We start from the raw sequence: 16,302 nt of genomic DNA, 5'->3' as shown, positions 1-16,302 counted from the left end.
TCTCTCTCACCAGGTTGGTGAAACACTGGATGGGTGTCCACAGTGATTTCTGGTTTCCCTTGCTCACAGTTAGCAGATCTTCAGGATCTCTTTAGTTCTTCTCGCTGGATCCCTGGTGGAAGGGATCCCTGAAAGCAAGCAGCTCTCTTTCCTTCAAACAGGAAGGCAGGGCAGCCAGAAGTTCCTCCTGGATTTTGAAATAAAAGTCTGCTTTCCTACAGAATTTAACACCGGAGCTCCTCCTCACAACGAGTCACCAGCGCTTCAGGGCCAGGTCTTCCCGCTCCCTGGGTGTCCCAGACACAGGGTTCTCTGTGCCCTGAGTCCAAGAAAGGCCCAGGTGTCCAGTGAGGCTGCTGCCACTTAAAATTTTAAAACCCGAAAAATAGACCCAGAGGGAAAACCCTAATCAGCCAGTGAGTGGACTGGAAGAGGAAACCCCTCCCGATCCTGCATGACCTTTCTGACTGGGCCTGAAAAAACAACTCAAGCAAAAGTCCTCTCTGCCTCCTAATTCTCAGCAAACCTAACAGGACTGCCCCTGAGCTCTCTGTAGGGAGCTGCTATGCAGACTCTCAGGGGGACGGCCATTCCAGACCCCTCAAAGGGAGGGGCTGCATTTGAATGATAACCTGCCCCTCACACTAACCTGCACTCTCACTGACTGAACTAGAGGCTCACCCAGGTCTTACTGGGTGATGTGACCGAGGTTCTGTCACAAATACAACAACAATGCAGGAGGCCTCACAATCTAGTCCTCTGTGCCATTCTAAATCCCCATCAAGATGCGGTACATCATGTCACATAATTAAATAAAATCACACAGGTCAGCAAAAACACATCTCAAGGAAAACAGGGTCAGGATGCAAAGCTGGAAGGAGGAACACACAGAGAGGAAAGTTGAGGGAAATACTTCTTTACCGAGAGAGTTTTAGATGCCTGGAGTAGCCTAGCACTGCAGTAATCAAGACAGGACAAGAATTCAAGCACACATGAGTCAGGTACAGATAACGGAGAGCACAAGAACACGAGTGCCAGTCTGGATCCCTTGGAACTACCCGGCAGGTCCTAGCAGGGAGGTCCATTCCGTGCTGCTTATTCCATGAACTTAAAAAGTGGCCAACCCCGTGCCTGCCTGGCTAATAATTGTTAATGTATCTGTCTCCCAGAAAGCTGTCCAAACCTTTTCCACATCCTCTAGCAACAAATTCCACTGCTTCATTGTGCCTCCACTGAAAAATAGACTTAAAAAAAAAATTCTTTATTTATTAATTTTCAAATTGACAAACACAACAAAAAAAATTGTTTGCAAATAGAAAAAAAAACCAGTTGGGATACTTTACAATCCTAATCCAAAAGAGAAAACAAACAAGAAAGAAAAAAAAAGACATTGTAATTATCCAATCTAATTCATATAAAGAAATAGAAAAGGGGGGAAGATAAGCAATCAAAGGGAGATACAGAGGCAAAGAAAAATTGAAAAAGAAAAGGCATTATCATAGTGAACCTTAAACCAGCACATAGTCTAACACATTTCCGCTTAGACTGCTGGGGAAGAGGTAGTTGGCATACGCACACTTCAGTAAAGAGACGTAATTGCTCAGGTAGAAAGAAAATGAAACATTCGCCACCCCTCTTAATAATACATTTACAGGGGTAGCATAAAATGTATTTTATTTATTTTATTTATTTATTTGTTGATTTTTATATACCGACATTCGTCGGAACATCCTGCCGGTTTACATTGTAACAAATGAACAAGAGAGAGAAATACAATAAACAGGGATGGGGAAGGGGGGAGCAGCAGTGAAGGAGGAGAGAGGACAGCAGTAGGAAGGATAGGGAAAGAGAGAAACTTAATAGGAACATTCGAAGAATATAAATTAACAATAGACAATATATGTACAGGTGGGCTGGTAGGTACCAGACCAGTGATGGCAGTGACAGGGAGAGGTGGGGGGGGGGGGGGGGGAGGGAGGGACAGGGTAGGATAAGCTTAGAGTGGAGGAGGGGAACTTATAACACAGTATTTTGGAGACGGGGGGGGGGGGAAGAATAGGGGAGAAAGAGGAGAGGCAGAGAGGAGGAGGGGAGAGTGAGTGGGCTAAGGGGTTAGAGTGCAAGCTAAGTTTGGTCAACATCTGGATACGCTAGTGTGAAGAGCCGGGTTTTTTAAATTTAGCCAGGTTAGGTTCTAGGCGGAGGGCCGTGGGCAGGGTGTTCCATAGGGAAGGGCCGGCAATGGAGAAAGCCCTTTCTCTGGTTGAGGTGTGGTGGGCAGTTTTTAGGGAGGGGGTGTATAGGGTACCAGCAAGGTTGGATCTGGAGGGACGAGTTGATGATCATAAAATAAAGGAATATCCTAAAGCCCCAACAACCTGCCTAAGGGAAAGGAACCCTCGTCTCCGTACTTGTGTTACCTGATCTAAATCAGGATAGATCCTCACAGCTTGACCATAAAAAGCGATCGGAAATTTCCCAAGGAAATTCCGCATGACGTTATTTAAATCTGAAATGGAGATAAAAGAAACTAACCAAGTATTTCTCTCCAACACTTCCAAATAAGAATCCTCCAGAGAGCTGGGTAAATTTCCGGATAGTTGAACATCAATTGCGGGCCCTGAAGCTGTTCTTTTAGGAAGGAAACGGCAAAAATTAACAGAAGGGAATATTTTCTTCGGAGAAACAAGAACCTCTGAAAGGAACCGCTTCAGAGTCACAAAAGAAATTTCACCAGCTATCTTTGGAAAGTTCAAAATTTGCAAATTCAAATCCCTAGCATTATTTTCAATAAATTCCAAACGTCTGGAAAAAGCAGACTGCTCTTTAATAATAGCAACGTTTAAACCTTGGAATGACTGGATCTTTTTTTCATTATCCAAAATTCTATTCGAGGCAACGCTAACCTGTTCTTGGACCTCCAGAATTTTTTGATGGGAATTTAATGAGAGAGAGTCCATTTTGTTCTCCAAACACTTTAAAGAAGCCTGCGACCAAGTCCCAAATTGCCTGTAAGGTGACCGCCCCCGGACGAGATAATATAGCCAGGGACTCACCCTCTTCGCTGGCAGGATGTTCCCCATGCTGACCAAAGGGGAAACTCTCCGTCGGCGTCCTTGATGGCAATTCACCGGCTCGAACTGCTACCGAGCCTCCAGCTCGCGAGCTCGTCTCCGTTTCAGGGCCAGACGATGTTCCTGCACTCAGCGTCGGGCGAGGAAACACCCCCTCCTCCGGCGCTCCGACCGCGTCATCGATGAGCGCCTGAGAGGGAACCTCGCCGGGGTCAAGCTGCGCTGGAGGCGGGCGAAGATCTGAGCTCAGGGACGCCTCATTTGCCAGAGAACACAGCTCTCCCCCGCCGCCACTCACATCAATTTCCTCAGCTCCCCGCTCGGCTGGCCGGCTCATGAAGGGCACGATGTCTAGCTGCCCCGAGGAAGGTAAGGGTTCAGGAGGGAAGACTCTTAGAAGGCATATTAAGATCCAGGAATCAAGCAAAGCAGAGAAACTGGGCTTGCAAACGCTCAGCGGCCTCACTATGCCGCCATCTTGCTCCCCCCCCTCCCCCTATACTTTTTAAAAATGTATGTAACCCCCTTTCTAAGCTTGGTAAGGACAAAGGGGCACATCTGGGTGCTGCAGGACATCAGTTACTTTGCTACAGCAGGGGAAAGCTGTAATAGCTACAGGGCCCACAGGTTAGGGCATATGCACCGCAGTGGGAAAAATCCACTGTCCATCCAAGCAAGTACTGGCTGCTGGTGTGGTGGCTCTGTTACAGTTTCTATGTAGCAGGGTGTTATCTTCCACTGCCCAAGCTGGCCGTGGCTGAGCAATGCTGAAGATTTCAATGTATTGTGCGCAGCGACTCCTAATACGGAAACCAGTAAAAGGATCTGGACCAAGCAGACTCTGTGGAGAAGTCATTAAAACCCTCAGTTCAGTGTGCGGCAGTGGCCAAAAAAAAAGCAAAAGAGAATGTTAGGAATTATTCACGAAGGCATGGAGAACAGAACAGAATATCATAATGCCTCTGTATCGCTCCATGGTGCGACCATACCTTAAGTCGTGTGCGCATTTCTGCTCACCCCCATCTCAAAAAAAGGTATGGAGAAGGGCAACAAAAATGATAAAAGCCTTCTAAAAAAAAAAAATCACCTGACTCCAATCTAGACCTCTATTTTTTTGTATAGGAATGCAACCACTTGGTTAAGCACCTGTGGATAAAGTAGATTGGCTGCCGTGTTAGTCTGCTTGAATACATAGAAATAAAGGTTAAAAAATACAAATTTATATGTGTACTGTATATATTTATGTGTTTTATATGCCATCATTCCATGTGAAAATCACTGGTTCATAGCATTGTACAGGTTTGACACTCATAAATAATGATTAACTGAGGTAGACGTATGTGCATTTCAAAGACAGATACTACTAGGAAAACATAACCGGGTTATAGATGGGTTAGGGGAAGGGGGAAAAGTTCAGTACATTTTAGGTTTTCTGACTCATGGTGAACTGGAGGCATCTATCAGACAATAGGCATTTTTGAATAGCCAGGTCTTCAACTCGCTCTTGAATTTTTTATTGTCTGTAATAGTTCACAAGTCCTCTGGCAGGGAGTTCTATAGTTTTGGTCCATTGACTGAAATCGATCTTTCTCTTGATTGCGTTAGATGAGAGTTTTTTTATGGTCGGGATGCTATGAGATTTTTGTTTTGTGATCTGAGCATTCGTGGTGGAGTATATGGTTTAAATGTTATTCCCAATAGATTGGTATTTGGATTAAAACTGTTGAAAAATTATGCTGAGTACTTTGTGGATTGTTCTCAATTGTACAGGGAGCCAATGTAGAGCGATCAGCATTGGGGTGATCGTAGTCGTATTTCTGTTTTCTAGACAATAGTCCAGCTGCAGCATTTTGCAGTAGCTGAAGGAGTTTTAGGTGACTAGACGGGAGTCCCATAAGTAGGGAATTACAGTAATGGAGGTTAGAGAATATTAGGGATTGTAATACCATTCTGAAATCTGCTGTATTTAGAAGAGGTTTCAATCTGTTCAGGATTCATAACTTGTAGAAACCAGGTTTGACCAGTTAGCTAATATGGGTTTTCATTGTTAAGTTTTCATCAATTTGAACTCCTAGATCTCTCACTTGAGTTGATGGGGCTAATTAGCAATTTCCAAGAACAATCCCTGGTGGAGTAGATTTAGGAGGGTTTCGGCTCAGCCAGATTAATTCTGTTTATTGGAGTTCATCGATAGCTTCTTTTATTGCGACCATATATTCAGAGATAAGCAATGTTGTTTTATCAAATTATTTTGATAGTGGGATATAGAACTGCAGATCATCAGCATGTAGAAAGAAGTTTATTCCTAGATCTGTTAAAAATTTGCACAAGGGTAGCATGTATATATTAAATAGAGTTGTAGATAGTGCTGATCCTTGCAGAACACCTATAGAGCATTGGAATGTGTCAGATAAGTGATTGTAAGGTGATGCCTTTTTATTGGACTAACAATACATTTCTTGATTAGCTGTGCCTATCTCAACGGACAGGAGCCAGGTGAATGAAGATGCACCTGAGGGTACAGTTTTAATTAAGTCCTGGCTCCAGAAAATGAATTCATGCCGAGTTTCCTATTCAGGCCACAGACTTGCTAACTGTTTACACAACAAAGAATATCAAGAGAAGAACAGAAGAACAAAGGCCATCAAAGCCATGTTGATAAAGGAACTTTTTATGGTGGGAGGGTGTGTCAGGGAAGACAGGTGGAGAGTATGATTTTTACAAATGAATGGAGGATGTCCTCACAAGCATTTCCTATACATAATAGGTTATCATGACAACAGCATCATGTGGTTTTGTAGATGAGTTTTTGGGCAGTCATGTGATTCTAGAAACTTCACAATGATGTATTTTTGACTATATAGGAGAGCCATTCCTGTTATTCTGTGAGATGCTTGTTATTTTGAAAAGATAGAGGGCACCTAGCATATTGCATCTCCCAGAAACACTTGGTAAAGCCAAATAAATTTTACTTTGTACCATTGTACTGAGTCTGAGTGTTCTTGTCTTCTTCAGATCATTGTAAAGCTGCAAATGACCTTTGTGAATATGTTGTTATTCTAATTATTGCAAACCACTTTGGGTGAATCGTGTATTCAAAAAAATGGGTAACCAATCTAAATAAATATATAAATGAGAAAGACATGACGTTTCCAGGAAATATAAAGTAGTGTAGTTGTAATAAAAGGCATTCCAATAATAGGGTGAAGGGAACAGGGTAGAGGGGGAGGTTTGATGGATGATCAGAAGGTGACAGGCATATAATTTTATGGCTCATAATGTGATAGATCTTTATCGAGTCCTTTTTGGTCAGTTCCAAAGTGATTATTTTGACTTCACACGTTTTGCGTTTCCGGATTGTTGACAATTTTCCTTCGATTATCCTGCTCACAGAGTACAGTGGTCTGGTTCTAAAAGGTGTTCTCCCACGGAGGTGTTGGCCTAGTTTTCCCTGTGGTGTTTGTTCATGTGTCAGTGTGAACTGATTCTTGCCTTTGATGTCCGACCTTTCTCACCAATGTAGTAAGCTTCTTCATATTTTCTGCATTGAATGATATACACAGCATTAGATGAGGAGCATGACTAGGATGTCCTTATGTTGAATGCTTTTCCCATGTAGCTGATTAGGAGGTCCTGCAACATGTGCTGGCATAGCTTGCAGGGTGGCACATTGCAGAGGCATGTGCCATTTTCATCTTTCTGGATTCCTGTTAGAAGCTTGCTTTTTGCTCATTTTTGCTTCAAATTAGGTGGCTTGCCTGAAGGCCAGAATCAGCAGAGCAGGGAATATTTCTTTCAGTGCTTATCCTCCAGGCATAGCAGCAGTAGATCTTGTATGACATTTCTTAGTTTTTCCAGCCCCTGAGTGCTTACTCGCTCTATGGCCTTCCTTTCTATGTTTTGCAGACAGTAGCTTTGTCCTGGGTGTTTTAAGTGAAGAAGCAATCTTCTTCAAACTGATTTTGGGGTTGCAGCCCTTTTGTTTGAAGGATTCGGTCAGGACCTTGAGGTGTTCATCCCTGTATTTTGCTGGTTTGACTGCATATAAAGGACTTTTTTTTTTCTGTGTGTGAAGAGTAGAAACTGGAACTAAGAAGATAACTGCATCTGTCAGTCAGTTTGCAGATAGCCATTGGTGAGAGAAACTGTGGTAGCCAAAACGTTAATGCTTTCTGTGGAGTAGTCCATTCTGAATCTGACTGAGGGGTGGAATGCATTAAAGGAATTGTAAAATGCATTAAAGGAATTGTAAAATGGTTTTCCAGTCCTTTTTCCAGTCCTTTTTCCTTCTGTGATTAGGATTAGTGGGAATACATGCTGCAGCACAGGAAGGCAGAACAGCCTCTGGGAGTCATCAAGGTCTGACAAATAATTGTAGAACATTGTACGAACAAAAGTATTTTCCATTTTTGATAGGAATGCTCGGCTCCTGTCCTCTACTGTGCTTGCAAAAAAAAAAAAAAAAATCCCAATTATCTCAGGTTTGCCAATACAAACAAAAAAAAAAAAAAGTGAGGAAGAGGCTTTATGTCTCATTGTTGATATGTTGGTTGCAAAACCTGTTTTGCACACTGCCAGAGACACCATAGAAAAGTTAAGCTCTGTATGGGGGGGGGGGGGGGGGGTGTCCCAAAACTGTCCTTCACTAGTAGGCCGCAGTCCCAAGAAACCCTGAGTGTGAGGTTGGAGTTAGCAAGTGAAGGCGCCTGGCGCTCCCCGGTGAGATGTATCTTGAGTATAACAAAACTCATAAGCCCATTTGGCTCGGTGAGGGAGGGGGGGGGGGGGGTTCTCCAATGGAGAGGACCTTTTGTCTCCTGTCCTGGAAAGGTAGTTGGAGCTCGAGGTCAGGGTGCCCGGGCCTCCAGGGCTTGAGAGCCATTTGCTGGCTTGGGGATCCCAGGGGGACCTCTGAAACTTACTGAAGAAACAGAGATGACTGAATTCCCCCCCTCAATTCTCTCCTCCCAGTTTACTATTATACATTTTCTTGTATTTAAGTATGATTTTTTGTGTGTAAATATTTGTACAGTTTAAAATTAGTTTCCCTTACCCCTCCACCCCCCTCCACATCCCCTCCCTCAATATATCTCCCCAGTTTCTTTGTAAAACCTCCTCCCTCCACCCCGGCCCCCCTCCCCTTTGCCCCCCCTCCCCTCTAGTTCATTTATCAGTTGCATTGTAAAGCCCTGTTGGCCAACTTATTGTTCAATGGAAACCGATGTGATGTTTTCTTAACGAATGTCGGTATATAAAAAACTTTAAATAAATAAAAAATAAATAAATAAATAGATGGTCCCAGGGAAGAGTGAAAGTTATTGTCTTGCTTCTCAGCTGTCCGGGGAGATTGCTCCAAGCTATATAAGGAGTGGCATTTTGTAGCTGGAGTCCCTGGAGGTGGGGGAGGGCTATCGAGTCTGGGGGAGAAGGCGCTCTAGAGTTGCTGGCAGAGGAAAGCATCAGTCAGAATCTCATCTGCCTTTGCTTAAAGAGGAGCCTCTGATTCTAATCCGCCGGATCCCACTGAGCTGCGTCCAGATTTGCAGGCACAAGCAGGGGAAATGCCTATGGAGGGCTTCCTTCCCAAAGTACCTACTGCCAGGGTGCGCAACTGAACTATTGATTGAGGCTGTGATTTCCTGGAACTTCATTTTTCTTTATTGCCTGTGCACCCAACAAAAGTGTGGCCGCTGTGACTTTTCACCTAAAAATCAAGTTTATCCGGCAAAGGGTTTTATTTCGAGCCACGTTTGCCGTGGTGGTGAGTTTTCGCTTCTGGGCGGTTGCAGAGGAACCTGCAGATGAAAACCCCTAAGGGTCTTGAAAGCCTTGTCCTTCCTCCTCCGTTCAACAAGAACCTGAGAGCAGGGGGTGCTGCTAGCATGGTCCACGATCTCCCTTGCGAGTCCCCGTTTTTGAGGATAAGCTGCAGAATGGGGGCAACTGCAGTACCAGGGTTGCCGACCGGCTCCAGATTTTCAGGACGGGTCGATCCAGTCCTGGTTTTACTTAAGAGTCTGGATTTTTCTGAGGGAATGCCATAGGTAAATCAGAATAAGTCCCAACATGGAATGGGGTAAAACCAGGATGGATCGACCTTTCCTGAAGATCCGGAGCCGGTTGGCAACCCTATGCGGTACACAGGAACTACAGTACATGCACGCCGTTTTATTTTAAGTGCTGGTTGAGGGGGGGGGGGGGGGGGGGGGGATCGACACTGGTCAAAGCAGATCCCATTGATTTTATTTCCTGCCAATAAAGGAAATGATTACAGTGTCAGAGCAGACTAGTGTGGCATCTTTAAGAAAAAGCATCCATGCTCTCTTGCTGCTTTGAGGACAAAGAAAAAAGGCAATTCATGTTTTGGCAAATCTGTACTGAAATCCCCTCTTTCATTTTGACCAGATGAATGAGGACTAGCGTGGCCCCCGCATAGCTGTGCAGACACATGGGAAACAGGAAGTAGGTGGGTGGAAACAGGATGCCACGGTGAGCCAGCAGCACAGAAGCCGTACTGGGGACTGCCAAAGATTTCAAGGGGACAGGGGGGGTGGTGCTGCCTCTGGGAGCCAAGATTTCAGGGAGGGGAGCAGAAGGCAGAGTCCACCACACAAGCTTGAGATGGATTTAATGCGACGGTGATTAAAGGACGGTGGCTGGCGGAGACCATCCTGACCGTTAAGAGCTTGGCGTGAGCGGCAGAGGCGAGGGAGCAACTACTGGCAAACCTCTTTCTACAAGCAGCAACAGAACTGAGTCAGGAAAGGGAAAGAAAAAGTCGCAGAGGGAGGGGAGAGAGAAAGAAAGAAGATTGGAGAAGGATCACTGACAGGCCCGGATTTGCCAATAGGCACAATAGGCCTGTGCCTAGGGCGCAGTGGTGTAAGGTCACAGAAAATCAGTGACGTCTCTAGAGATAAGAATTTGGGGGGGGGGGGGGGGGGGAGCCAAAATGACATTTCTTCATCACACCCACCTCCATAGCTTGGTCCCCTGCTTTAAAATTGGCTATAAAAAAATGTCTTAATAAGAAAGTCCAAAGGGTCTTCTGCGTAATTTTAAAAAGCTGGCCAGTTTCACACTATAAAATTATTTGATAGCCTCATTCAACTAATTCTATTTGGCTATGAGAGTGAAGACTGGAATTTATAGGAAGGGACAGAATGTCAATATAAATCCTGCACCTCCAGTTCTGTAACTCTGTGCATCCACATACAAACACATACATGCTATTATACTCACCATAACCTCTCGCTCTCACAGACACTGACACACTCTCAGGCTCTAAGACACTCTCTCCCCCTCCACATACACCCCCCACACAAACTCTTACTCCCCTGGATTTTCTCATACACACTCATGCTCTCACTCTCACTGGCTCCCTCACATACACACAAACACACACACCCAGGCAAGTTCCCAATCACTCTCACACAAACACACACACCCAGGCAAGTTCCCAATCATTCTCACACACACAGACACGCAGACCCCAGGCAAGCTCCCAGTCATTCTCACACACACACACACACTGACCACCAGGCCGGCTCCCATTCATCCTCACCCTCCAAGCATGCAGACATTTATTCTCACACACACATAGACCCCCAGGCAGGCACCAATACACCCCTCCGCCCCCAGGCAGGCACCGATTCTCACACAGACAGACCCCAGGAAGACTCCCATTCATACACATGCACACACTAAAGGCAGACCCCCTCTCTTTCTTTTGCCAGCAACCTCGGAGCCTCTCTCATTCCTCTGCTGCCACTGTCACTGATGCCGCATGGCTATTGGGGAGGTGCCGATTGCTGCTACTGACACTGAAGTCCATTCTGCTGCCTCCTCTGTGCAGGCCCCGTGGGCTTCCACTTCCTCCATGTTGATCTCGTACATTGTGAGATCCGCATAGAGAAAGTGCTACTCTTGCACATTCCCAAAGATTACATATGGCAAGCACTAAAAATGAACGCCGGGATTTTAAAAAGCCACGTGCGCATAAAATCCAGGCTTCACGCGCGTGGCCGGGCCTTGCGCGCGCCGAGCGAATTTTCGAAGGGGCCCAGCCACGCGTGTAAAGCCCGGTACGCTCACAAGTGCCGGGCTTCTTTGAAGGGGCGGGCCAGGGGGCATGTTCTGGGTGGGGTGGTGGGCGGGGCCGTGACAGCGCCATTGATCGCTGTCCCAGAGACTCGCATGCCGGCAGCCAGTTGGCGCATACAACTTGCTTCGGCTCGGGAGCCAAAGTGAGTTGCAAAACAAAGAAAAAACCCCCCAAAAAATGGTATGGTTTAGGGGGTGGGGAGGAGAGGGGATGAGGGAGGGAATTTAGCTAGGGGGTAGGGACGTTCCCTCCCTCCCATGCACATGGCCCATGGATTTTCTTAGATGCTCGCTCTGGCGCACGCATGTTAGAAAATCGGCACGTCCATGTGTCCATGCTGGGAAGCGCACGCACATGGACGAGCGCGCGCACAGTGGAAAATCTATCCCTAATTTTTTTTTTTTTGCCTTTGCTGTCTGATCTTAGTTTTTTAATCGACTGGTCATAGGCTTTTTTTTCTACCTTCCCTTTCTTGTTTTTTTTGACAATTCCTTTTACAGGGGTTTTTTTTTTCTATTTCTTTTCTCTCCATCTGTCTTCATCCCTCAAACACTCAGTCAGGTTCTCATTCTCACATGCTTTCTCTCTCTCTCACACACACACTCAAGCTCAATTCTCACACGCTGTCTCTCTCACACTTACACACACACACATACATGCACACACAGGCTCTCACACACACATGCTGTCTCTGATACAAACATACATACACTCTGTCTCTCTCTTGCATATGCTGTCTCACTCTCACACACACTGGTTCTCTCACTCTCACATGCTGTCTTGCTCAAGCACAGGCTCTCACTGTCACATGGTGTCTCTCTCACTCACACAGAGGCTCTCACATGCTGTCTATCCAACATTCAGATTCTTCACTCCCATATACAGTCTCTCAATTCATTCTCACATACACACACACAAACACAATCTCTCAACTCACTCTCATACACACACACACACACACATAAGAACATGCCATATTGGGTCAGACCAAGGGTCCATCAAGCCCAGCATCCTGTTTCCAACAGTGGCCAATCTAGGCCATAAGAACCTGGCAAGTACCCAAAAACTAAGTCTATTCCATGTAACCATTGCTAATGGCAGTGGCTATTCTCTAAGTGAACTTAATAGCAGGTAATGATAAGAACATAAGAACTCTAAAGGCCCTCAGCTTCTCTCTCACCTCTGGGTCTCCTCTTCACAGCATTCCTGATCTTCTCAAGCCACCTGCGATATGGGATCTGTGGCCCAAGAAGAGGAGGAAGCCTGCTGGGCTTCCTCCTCTTCTTGGGCCACCGCGACGTGAGATTTGTGGCGGCCCATAAGCACTGCTCCTCTTCCACATATGGCCAATGCTCCTCCTCCTACCTGCCCACGTGGCTCCGGCAACATTTTTTTTCTGGAGCCACGTAGGCAGGAAGGAGGATGAGCACCTGTAGGTTTGGATGTGACCTTTTTCTTTGGGCTGTGGTGGGATGAGCTCCCTGCTCAGCCGTCGGTGGGATGAGGTCCATCGGCAGCCGCACAGGCCTCCATGACAGCCATCAGCGCCCCCCCATAGCCCTGCACCTGGGGGCATTGGCCTCCACCGCACCCTCTCGGTACACCACTGCTACGGCGGCAAAAATCGGGGGGTGGGAGCCAGCAGGCCAACTGAAGGCGAACTGAAGGCCAACTGAAGATTTGCTTCCCCCAACTGCTGAATCTCATTCAGCCTTTTACTTCCTGCTCCATCCCCTCCCCTCTCAGTGCAAAGAACAGAAGGGGAGGGGAGAGGCTGGAAGCTACAGAGCAAAGAAACACTGCTCTGCTCTCTGTTCCAGCTCCTCCCCTCCTGTCCACTGCAGGGAACAGGAGGGGAGAGGTGAGGCCAGAGATCACAGCAGGGAGGGAAAAAAAGTCACTCTGCTCCCTGATCCAGGTCTTTTGCTGATATCATTTGGGGATATGAAGGGAGGAGGTGAGCCTGGAGCTGAGCAAAGAAGGCTGCGCCTTGCTCTGCTTTATTGACCCTTGTCTGTGTCTGGGAGAGGGAGCGGAGGGTGGAGGGGGTGGAGGGGGGGTAAAAGTACCATCAGTGCCTAGGGGTGGCAAAATCCTAAATCTGTCACTCATCACTGATAGTTGATAGGGGTACATGTAGCAAATGGATAGCTATCACTCCTTTCACGGAGGAGAGGGTCTGCAGGGAACTAGTGAAACAAAGTGAACAAAGCAGTGTGGCCAAGTAGGAAACATAATGGGGTATTACATGAGCCGAGAGAGGCTCTGGCAGCTCTAGTGACGGGCCTGTCCAATCCCTCATTAAAGACAGGAATGCTTCCAGAAGACCCAGCATGGGCAGACGGCACTGTCTTTTCATAAGAGAGGAAATGCGGAGGAAGCCAGCGAGTACAGTGTGACCTCAGTAATTGGGCAACTTGATGGAGTCAGTACCGAAGGAAAAGACAGAGAAACGTCTCGAATTCAGTAGGAGGCAGGATCCGAATCCCATCAATTTCTCTGACTGTATGATCACAGATTTAGATCGGGGCAGGCACCGAATGTGCATTGCTTGAATTTCGGTAAAGCGCTTGAAAGCAAGGTCAAGAGAAATACATACACAGATTGTCACCTTTCTATTAAATCAACTATTTCTCACTGCCCCATAGGGAGGGCTGATAAAGTGCGCTGCCTATGAGTGGGCCCCAAGGGAATTAACTGGGTTAGGATCTGGCTGAGAGGTAGAGGTCTAATTATTTAATATTATAGTGGTTAGAGATGTTGGCTGCTTAGTATTTTTTGATTGTCATCTATGTATGCATGTCCTGGGAGAGGGGTGGGAAGAAGATATTCCCCGGGCTCTGCTGATTTGGCTATTGACTTAATGAGATGGGCTTAATTGGGCTGTTTTAGAGGATTTTTTTTTATGTGCTGTTTTGTTCTGATTTATGCCTTTTACCTTAATTTGCAATTTTGTATATCATCTTCAATGGCTTTGTCCAGGGATGCAGTACATACAATCTTTTTAAAATAATAAATAAACCAAAGGGTAGTAGTAAATGGAATTCACTGCAAGCAACTGTAAGTAATCTGGGAAGTACCTGAAGGATCAGGCCTGGGACTGGTTTTATTCAAGATTTTTATAAGTAAGTTTGAAAATGGTAGGAAAGGTGGTTTTTTTTGCCTGGCATACAAAGATCTGATGACGTAGACATAATGAGGAGTGGTCAAGTTATACTTTCATATGTCTGGGATACCGAAAAACATGATGAGAAAGGCTGTGGAGGGAGCTGGTGCAAGAGGTACTGATGTGCACCAGAGAAAAATCTCAGGGTGATTATATGTTAAGAATTGCAAGGTAGCAAGTGTGACAAGCCAGTGTCTAGAACCAGAGGGATACTAGGGTACATAAGAAGAGGCATAACCAGCATTTAAAAAGAGCTGCTAACATCCTTGTACAAGCTATTGGTGTGATGTCATCTGGCGCACTTGAACAGGCCTACGCAGACCATTTAGAGGAAAGAAGTAGTTAGAATGAATAAGCGATTATTCTTATGTTTTTCTTTTACCCGTCCTTTTATTAATAATTTTATTTTATATTGAATATGTTATTGTATTTTAACTACCATAATTTATTGTTGCTTTTATGATTTTATGACTTTATGATGTGAACTGTTGTGATGTTTCTTGCAAATGACGGTATACAAAATTTTTAAATAAATAAACAAATAAATATTTCTGGAGGCCATATCTCTAGTGATGTAGACAGTTAAAGACAGCCTAGAAAAGGCTGGAAACCGATGTGATGTCTCGTGCGAATGTCAGTATAGAAAACGTTAAATAAATAAATAAATAAATAAATAGAAAAGAGTTACCATAAGGATGAAGAACAAGCCTCAAAAAGCCCTATGAAATCAGACATGAGGACCTATGTATTCTTCAGAGGAAAGAAGAGGATGGGGAATACAAAAAAGCTGCAGTTATTTCAAAGATATAAACAATGGACAAGAAGTAAATATTTTAGGGATGTGGATCGGGTGCCCCATCGTTTGCACTTTCAGGTTCGTGTGGCCGTGGGAAAATCTCATTTTACTGCGGATCGGCAATTTTTTTTAGTGAAAAATCATTTTTTGGCTTAATGCGCACTAATAAAAAGTAACAAAAAATAAGAAAAATAAATGTTTTTTTGTTAGTGCGCGCTAATGGGAGTTAGCGTGCACTAGCCCAAAAAACAATTTTCATGAAAATTCGGAGGAAAAAATGTTCGTTTCGCTTTTTAATCGATATATAACGAATTGAGAAATATCATACGATATTTCAATTCGTTATAAAAACGATTCACATCCCTAAAATATTTTACAGTAAAAAGAAGTTCTGGATAAAGAGAACATGTTATGGGACTCAAATACATAAACTCAACAGAAATATTTCTTCATGGAACGGGTGGTGGATGCATAGAACAGTTTCCCAGTAGAGGTGGTGGAAGCAAAAACTGTAACTGGGCACCTACTCAGACATTTGAGACATTATCCCCATTTGAGAGCATCAGGTCAAGTATCGCACCCTCCCTCGTGGGTTCCATTACCATTTGTTTGAGCAGAGCGTCTTGAAAAGCATCCACTATCTCTTTACTTCTTGTAGATTCCGCAGATGGGATGCTCCAATCCACATCCAGCAGATTAAAATCTCCAACTGGCAACACTTCTCCTTTCCCACCTTTTGGATGTCCTCGATCAGGTCTCTGTCCAGTTCTTCTGTTTGAGTCTGAGGCCTGTAGACCACACTAATGTAAATGGAAGCACCATCTTCTTTTTTTAGTACAACTGTCCTAAATGATTTCAATGATGTATGGATTTCGAACCTTTTCCATTGGAAAGAAAACAATAGACCTAGGGATCATGAAATGAATCTCCAGAAGGGACGACTCAGAATCAATGTCAAGAAATATTTCTTCATGGAGAGGGTGTTGGAGGCCTGGAAATCCCTTCTGGAGGAGGTGGTGAAGAAGAAAACAGTCAAAGAATTCAAAGGGTTATGGGATAAACACTGTGGATCCTTAAAGGCTAGAGGACAGAAATGAGATAAGCATGTAGGGGAGTAACTTGCTGGTGCGGCGGTTACTACCCTTAGTAAAAGGCATGGAGA

This window comes from Rhinatrema bivittatum, chromosome 2 (genome assembly GCF_901001135.1).
Source record: "Rhinatrema bivittatum chromosome 2, aRhiBiv1.1, whole genome shotgun sequence".
NCBI classification, from domain to species: domain Eukaryota; kingdom Metazoa; phylum Chordata; class Amphibia; order Gymnophiona; family Rhinatrematidae; genus Rhinatrema; species Rhinatrema bivittatum.
The sequence above is the reverse complement of the archived record's forward strand: the minus strand, read 5'-3'. Positions refer to the sequence as shown.